Raw genomic sequence first — 7,796 nt, forward strand, 5'->3', positions numbered from 1 at the left:
GGACTATTTAAAAATGTGTTTTGCCGATTTCGAAGATGAGCTACATGCGATCATCGGGAGCTCAGTGATCATGTATCCACTGAGAGCAGTCTCATCTCGGCTAGTCCTTCTGATATTTGCCGCAGCTCTGATGTCTCTAGTTGTTCAAGATAAAATATAACTTGTTTTGGGTAAATCTAACAGTTAATATTTGATCTTTATTCAACTAATCTATTTATTCCAAGCAAGATCCTTTTTATTCCTGTTTCTGTAGAAGTATGAAGTATCATACAGCTCCAGGTCTCCACATACAGCGACGATGACTTTGTCCTCCATTGTTGTTTTGGATTTTCTCTATGCTTGCTGCATCGAAATCACGACAGTACTAGAGCAAGCTCCTGATTGGTTAATGCGGCACAAAATTTCATTTAACGCTTCATTCACCTCTGGTGTGAAAGCACCCTTAGGCTGAATCACCTTGTCTTGCATCACAGACATATTGTAAAAAATATAAAGGGCAAGAAACAACATTATATGTTAACTTGCTGCATTGAAAATTGTCAATTGAGTTCAGTAAAATACCTTTTAACCATGGCACTTTAGTTGTTTAACACTGACATTTTTCAGAGGCTCCATTTTTTGGGGGGTATTATTAAGGCCCCATTTACACTGCATGGTTCAAGTGACCCAATTCCGATTTTTTCCTTTCATGTGTCACAGATCGGATATTACAGGTGAACGTGTAAGCAGGAAAAAAACACATGGATTCCGATTTTCTCAGAACTGATTCAGGCTTCATTCATATGTGGTAATAAATCGGATATGAATCGGATACGTGCATTTGCATGTGCCATGTAAGCAGACAAATCGGATATTCCCCAGTAAATGCGAGTCGTACGTCATTAAGAAAAGTGATGTCAACTCACGTGGACACCACCAACTGAGATCACATGACTTATTATAGGTGTGATGGAGGATGAAGGATACACTCAGTTGAGCAATGCGAAGGTTTCATGTCTTCAAGTCTTTGGGGTGAAGAGAGAGTGCAGGCATAAATGCAGGGTTATTACAGAAATAAATCTGTGTTTGAAGACATTTCACGAGATAGGGGGAGGTACGGTTTTAAGCGCTTGTGGCTACAGCGCCAATATAAGATAAAAAGCTTAAAAATACAAATACAAAGCAAAACAATGTATAACAATGCAAAACAATGTAAATTACTTTCTTTTCTGGGTCAGAATGTCTACGTTTGGTAGTTTCAGCAGTGTATAGTGTAAATGCAAAAATCGGATACGGGTCACTTTTAAAAGATGATGTAAGCGGGTCGTCAAAAGAATCGGATATAGTCACCTTGTGACGATCGTGCACCAGAGAGACACAGGGAGATAATAGAGATAATCAGAGGTGTCAAGTAACGAAGTACAAATACTTCGTTACTGTACTTAAGTAGAAATTTGGGGTATCTATACTTTACTTGAGTAATTATTTTTCTGCCGACTTTTTACTTCTACTCCTTACATTTTCACGCAAGTATCTGTACTTTCTACTCCTTACATTTAAAAAAATAGCTTCGTTACTGCTATTTCATTCCGGATTGTTATTGTTCAGAGAGAGAGAAAGAAAAAAAACCTATCCAGATAAATCGCGCCATCAGGATTGAGTGAATTTGATTGTGGTTGGATGAGAAGTATACACATATACCATTCCGACACCCTATTGGTCCATACGCGATCCATCACACGTGCACATGACACAAATCAAATCACACTGCATAGACAGTTTTGGGTTCGTTTATCAAAAAATATATTTCTTAAAAGTAGGTTGGAACCAGTAGTATCAGATCGCCTCAGAGTCAGTCCGCTTAAATTTCAAATGAAACCGGCGTCAGTCCGGTCTCCTCCCGTCTTTCAGCGCGCTCTTCAATCCGCGGACCGCGGTGGAGCAGCGCGAGCTCAAACAGAGACAGAGGACACAAGGTGTGTGTTTACCGATAGATTGTTAGAAAATATCTGTATCTGTGAAGTTCTTTGTCATAAATACAGTTTACAAAAGGTCACGATCAGTCGGTTTCTCATCTAGTGTAAAGTTTTCGCTTGTCACCGCTAATCACGAAACAGCTGTTTCCTTACACTTATTTAAATATACTTCATTTAATCATAGGTACATACACTGCTGTGCAAAAGTCTTAGGCAGTATTTTCACTTAAAAGAATGGTGTTCGGCCACCCAGCAAACACAGAACGTGAGGACGTTGCCAGTTAGTCGTCATTTGGTCAGCGCGACATTACTTTATGGCAACGTTGTGAGGACGTCGTGGTAAAGTTCCATTTTTTTAAATCTTGGCTAACTTCCCAGAAACGTCGTGGGCACGTACTCAAAAGACGTTGCTAGTTAGTCCCATTGGGGACGTTGTAGCGACGTGGTCAGCTGGTCTTCAGATAACTTTTAATATTATTGCACTAGATGTATTATTATTATTAAGATACCATTTGAACAGCATATTCTTTGGGAAATATACAAAAAAATTAATCAAGCATGTTAAAATAATTATATATATATATATATATATATGCCATCAGTTTAAGAACAATAAAATAAACAATTTAGCAAATGGTGATAATGTTTGTTAATGAAAGAGAGTACGGGACAAATTAACATTTAAACCTTAAACTAGCAGCGCACGTCACTTTCTGAGTGAAGTGCGCGACGTGCGCGTGCCCGTCATTTTGTAACGGTCAACTTCCAGCAGACGGACACGGAGGAAAGGTAAGTCCTATAAATCTACTTTTATTCATAGATTTTAACTGATATAACGTTAAATGCCATCAAAGAGGAGTAGTGTTTTGTATTTTTGTAGGTTTTCTCTTTCAATTTAATAAATAAATGCTCCGTTTGGTTAATTAGCTCAAAAGCAGTCTCAGAGGTGGTCCAAGGTAACGGCAACGTTAACTGTTAAAATCGAATATAACCTTACCTGTTTTAAATTATTTGAAATTTATCACTATAAACTATACAGTATTAACTTTCTAATAATTAAATTCTTAACCGTAGTAACGTTAGTTTGTTTGAATACCTGCTGCTCGAGCTTGATGATGCTCATGCTAGCCATGCTGTGAAATTGAATATAAACCGATATAACGTTAAATATAAAGTTTAACGTTAATTAGACCGAGGCTGCCGAAATCATGTTCAGTGTAACGTTATGTGGGATTAATAATTTCCCCTTTTCTCCCTCAAGTGGCAGGCTTGTAAATTCTGTCATCTGTTCATTATTGGTGTTAATGGTGTTTTTCACATGCATGCTTTTTAATGCTAGTTTAATTCTCAAATTGATCTGATACTTTCGTTTCACAAAAAGTAAACAAATTGTTCACTTTCTTAGGGCCTGACAACCACCAGTTGAGTCCATGATTCAGTGAGTTCCTTATAAGGAAATATATTTGTTACCACCTAGTAATTTAAATGTATTATTTATTGCTTTAAAATGAACACATATATTTATCATCAGGGGAAGAGACAGTCTGGGCAGCAGCAACAAGACAACTATTACAAGTAGAGATGGGTTTCAAGAACTGGTACTAATTTGGTTCCTGACTTGTTCGGTAATGAAAACATTTACATAAGTTACAGGATCAATAGTGCTGCTATCAGTATTCTTGTAACATTGATTCATTACCCTTTAGACACAACCACATATCCTCCAAATCATCTCTGCGTGGATGGCAGCAAGGATCCAGGATCAAGAGATCATTCTTCATGGAGACTGTTCCACAGGAAGCAGTTTCTCCTGGGTGAAAAACTAAACCTGGTTGTTTCAGCATCACTCAGGCAAGACTAAATACTTTTAAATTGATTTCAGTTGGTTATGTGTTTCAGGTCATCCTGACTATTCTGCTGTCCTGGATGTAAGTCTGTGCAGGAACTACATTTCTCGTTGTTGAAAGATTTGTGCAGCGGTATCCAGACATATAACGCCCCATCACACGGGGCGTGAACGCCTCTCGTTTACTTTTAAATGAAGTGACGTCAAGCATGGTGAAATTAATTCTAGAAATTAATTCTAAATAGAAGTTGAAGACTTCTCAAGCGCCAATGCAGCCGTCCTCCAGTCAGAACATCTTATGCAAATACCCAAGCGCAGACGCAAGCCAATCAAGTGCATGCAATACCAGAAAACTAATGTGATTGGCTGTCACTATGAGAAGAGACAGTAATTCTGATCCGATATCAGTGTCATTTTTTGCAAAAGAAATTTTAAATCAATGTAGAATTTTCTATACTTCTGTGTAGGGATGTCAATTTTCAATCATTTCCATGATTGATCGTCGTTTAAATTAATGATCAAATAATCGATTAATCGTTAACCTTAATGCTGCAAAGTCTATTGCAGTAACACCCAGTCACTGGTATGACAGGATGTGCAAAAGTGTGTGTGTGTGTGTATATGTGTGTGTGTGTGTGTGTGTGTGTATATATATAAAAAAACTGTAAAATATATATTTTACAGTAAAGACCAAAAGTTTGGACACACCTTCTCATTCAAAGAGTTTTCTTTATTTTTATGACTATGAAAATTGTAGATTCACACTGAAGGCATCAAGGGCTATTTGACCAAGAAGGAGAGTGATGGGGTGCTGCGCCAGATGACCTGGCCTCCACAGTCACCGGACCTGAACCCAATGGAGATGGTTTAGGGGTGAGCTGGACCGCAGACAGAAGGCAAAAGGGCCAACAAGTGCTAAGCATCTCTCGGGGAACTCCTTCAAGACTGTTGGAGACCATTTCAGGTGACGACCTATTGAAGCTCATCAAGAGAATGCCAAGAGTGTGCAAAGCAGTAATCAAAGCAAAAGGTGGCTACTTTGAAGAACCTAGAATATGACATATTTTCAGTTGTTTCACACTTTTTTGTTATGTATATAATTCCATATATAATTCCACATGTGTTAATTCATAGTTTTGATGCCTTCAGTGTGAATCTACAATTTTCATAGTCATGAAAATAAAGAAAACTCTTTGAATGAGAAGGTGTGTCCAAACCTTTGGTCTCAAACTGATATACACATATATATATATATATATATATATATATATATATATATATATATATATATATATATATTAGACAGTTTCATCGGATGCACGCGCCTGGACCTAAGTTAACTTCCTGTCTGTTTTGTGTATATCGGTCTGGCTGCGGTGCCATCTACAAACGCAGTTAAAGGCAAGGTGATGAGTAGACTGAAGTTGGGCTCAGGTGGTTGTGCTGCGGGATGTTTCCCATACATTTATTTATTTTTGGAGACTCGCCACAATTTTAAAACTGATCGATTTTCAAAAAGGCTTCATTGAATAAACATGAGTAATGTAACGTTACGTAACGTACTGCACGTTTAATAATAATAATTCCTTACATTTATGTTTAAATATCAAAACGAGGCACAGGTGTTTTTATATCGCTGTATTTCTGAAGAAAGACTTGCATGTTATATGCCTGATAAAGCAGCGTGTGAGCGTAGCAGCTCTGCTTTGTTTACAGCTGTTACTGGGGAAACCTCTATTTCTCGCGCTTTATGTCTATGCTTTAAAACATCTCCTGCTGGCAAAGGATGAATTTGCATTTTCATTAAGTCCGCCTGATCCACGCAGCAAACATATTTTGTTTGTTATCAAAAAATATCTACTCTAGAGGGACTTGGCTGTTGTTATTGATTCTATTTGGAAGTCTACCGGTTAGGTTAGGTCCACAAAAGCGCGCATGCGCAGTAACGTTTGTTTATGTTGTTGCCGTTGAAACCGTCTATATATATATGTGTGTGTGTGTGTATAATGTATGTGTGTGTAAAATACATTTCTTTTAAATTTATAGCACAGTAATGAAGGCAGCAACATGTGGTAGATGGGACAGAACAAGAATCTTTCATTGTGCTAATGTATTATAATACGAAAGGGTATGGCTCCTATACAGCGTGCAGCACGTAAACACAACCAGTGCGCAGAATGATGCACTTGAAGCAACACAGAGTCACAGCGTGTAGCATTACTCACAGAAATGTTAAAAACACCAAAGGAAGAGATATTGTTGTGTATTATATGTGCAATATTTTGAGCCTTTCCTTTCAACAGTTTTAAATCTCAGTTATTGTGCACTCTTGAAGAGAGTTTCATTGTTTTGACTCTAGTAATTAGGGCTGGGATGATATGCTAATCTGCCAATTCAATACTATCCCGATACTTGTGTGCCGATTCAATATATATATATATATATATATATATATATATATATATATATATATATATATATATATATATATATATAATTAATTTAGCATTGTGATTATAGTTATATAACTATTGCAATTTGTGACTTATCCAAATTGTCTGTAAAATGATGTTTGTTTCTGTAGATTTGAGGGAAAGATTAAAAACAAGGAGGTCTGGGAATGACTGAAGGGAACTGACAGCAGTGCGGGAAGGAAGTAATCACCAGAATGTAAGTTCTTTGAGAATGTGTGCTTTGTTTATTACAAGTTGAGTTTTCATTTAAATGTGGCAATGTACACAACTGGTCAAAAGTTTTAAATATATTTTAAAAGTTTAATTTATTTCTATAATGCACAGCTATATTTTCAGCATTAATTACTCCAGTCTTCAGTGTCACATGATCTTCAGAAATCATTCTAATATGATGATTTACTGCTCAATACATTTTTCTGATTATTATCAGTGTTGGAAACAGTTGTGCTGCCCAAACATTTTGTCTACACTACAGTTATATTTATTTATTATTTATTTTATTTATTTCTTTTATTTGGGGGTGGTTGGCTAATAGCAAGAATGCATAAAATTGAAAACCAGTGGTAGAGAAGACTTTTGTAATTTTACAAAAGATTACCTTTTTTTCAATGTTTTGAACTTTGTGTTTTATAAAATAATAATGAAGAAAAAATTCAACTTTCCAGAAATGCTAAGTTTTCTTCCCCATCATTTCTAATATGGGGTGCGTTTCCCTAAAACCAACTTTGGTCACAAGTTCCTTCTTTACCAATAGAGTTCAGTGGAACAAACAACCGTAGTAAGCTAACTGCAGATGTGATTTACATCATGTATGTCATGAGCAGATGTACACTTTGATCTTAGCGGCAATAATGCGATTGGGTGCATGTAAATGCACTGATTTGTGATAATCAGCAATGTTTCCCGATCAGCAAATCAGTATATGAAAAAGATCATGTGACACTGCAGACTGGAGTAAAGTTACTGAAAAATTCAGCTTTGCCTCATAATTATTTCAATAAATATTTTTAAGTATATTCAAAAAAAGAGTATGAAAACTGTTATTTCTTTCTTTCTGTTTTTTTTTTTTTTTTTTTTTTTTACAATTACTTTAAAAAATTTTTTTTATCAAATTAATCTAGCCTTGCTGAGTAGAAGAGACTTCTCTTGAAAACCATAAAGAGAAGATTCCAGATTTTTGACTGGTTGTGAACATACATGAGCAACATTAACAAGATGATCCTCCCTTTCAGCTCAGAGGATGTTGACAGCAGGCCCAGGATGAAGAAGAGGAGGAAGAACACGTTTAACAATTTTCTCATAAGCTTGCCATGTGTTATAATAAAAACAATGAACATGGCTACAGTAATATGCTAAATGTTATTAAAAGATTCCAGTTTGCAAGAAGTCTGAGTGTCTGACTCTACACTAGAGGAACTCTTTTCTGAAGAAGATCAGGTGCTGAGAAGAAGCCTTGTTCTACAGCACAACACTGCATCAAGCCTCCTGTCCTTCCCTCAGAAGAGCCTGTCTTCTGCTGCT

The 7,796-nt window shown here is 36.5% G+C and overlaps 1 long non-coding RNA gene across 1 annotated transcript; it reads left to right on the plus strand.

The window, feature by feature from the left end:
* Window positions 1-2,590: 2,590 nt before the first annotated feature.
* On the plus strand, window positions 2,591-3,806 carry LOC127952327 (uncharacterized). The gene is made up of 4 exons (XR_008152901.1): window positions 2,591-2,744; window positions 3,361-3,393; window positions 3,487-3,580; window positions 3,662-3,806. It is a non-coding gene; the product is annotated as an uncharacterized LOC127952327 (long non-coding RNA).
* Window positions 3,807-7,796: the final 3,990 nt, after the last annotated feature.

Source organism: Carassius gibelio, chromosome B3, assembly GCF_023724105.1.
Source record: "Carassius gibelio isolate Cgi1373 ecotype wild population from Czech Republic chromosome B3, carGib1.2-hapl.c, whole genome shotgun sequence".
NCBI classification, from domain to species: domain Eukaryota; kingdom Metazoa; phylum Chordata; class Actinopteri; order Cypriniformes; family Cyprinidae; genus Carassius; species Carassius gibelio.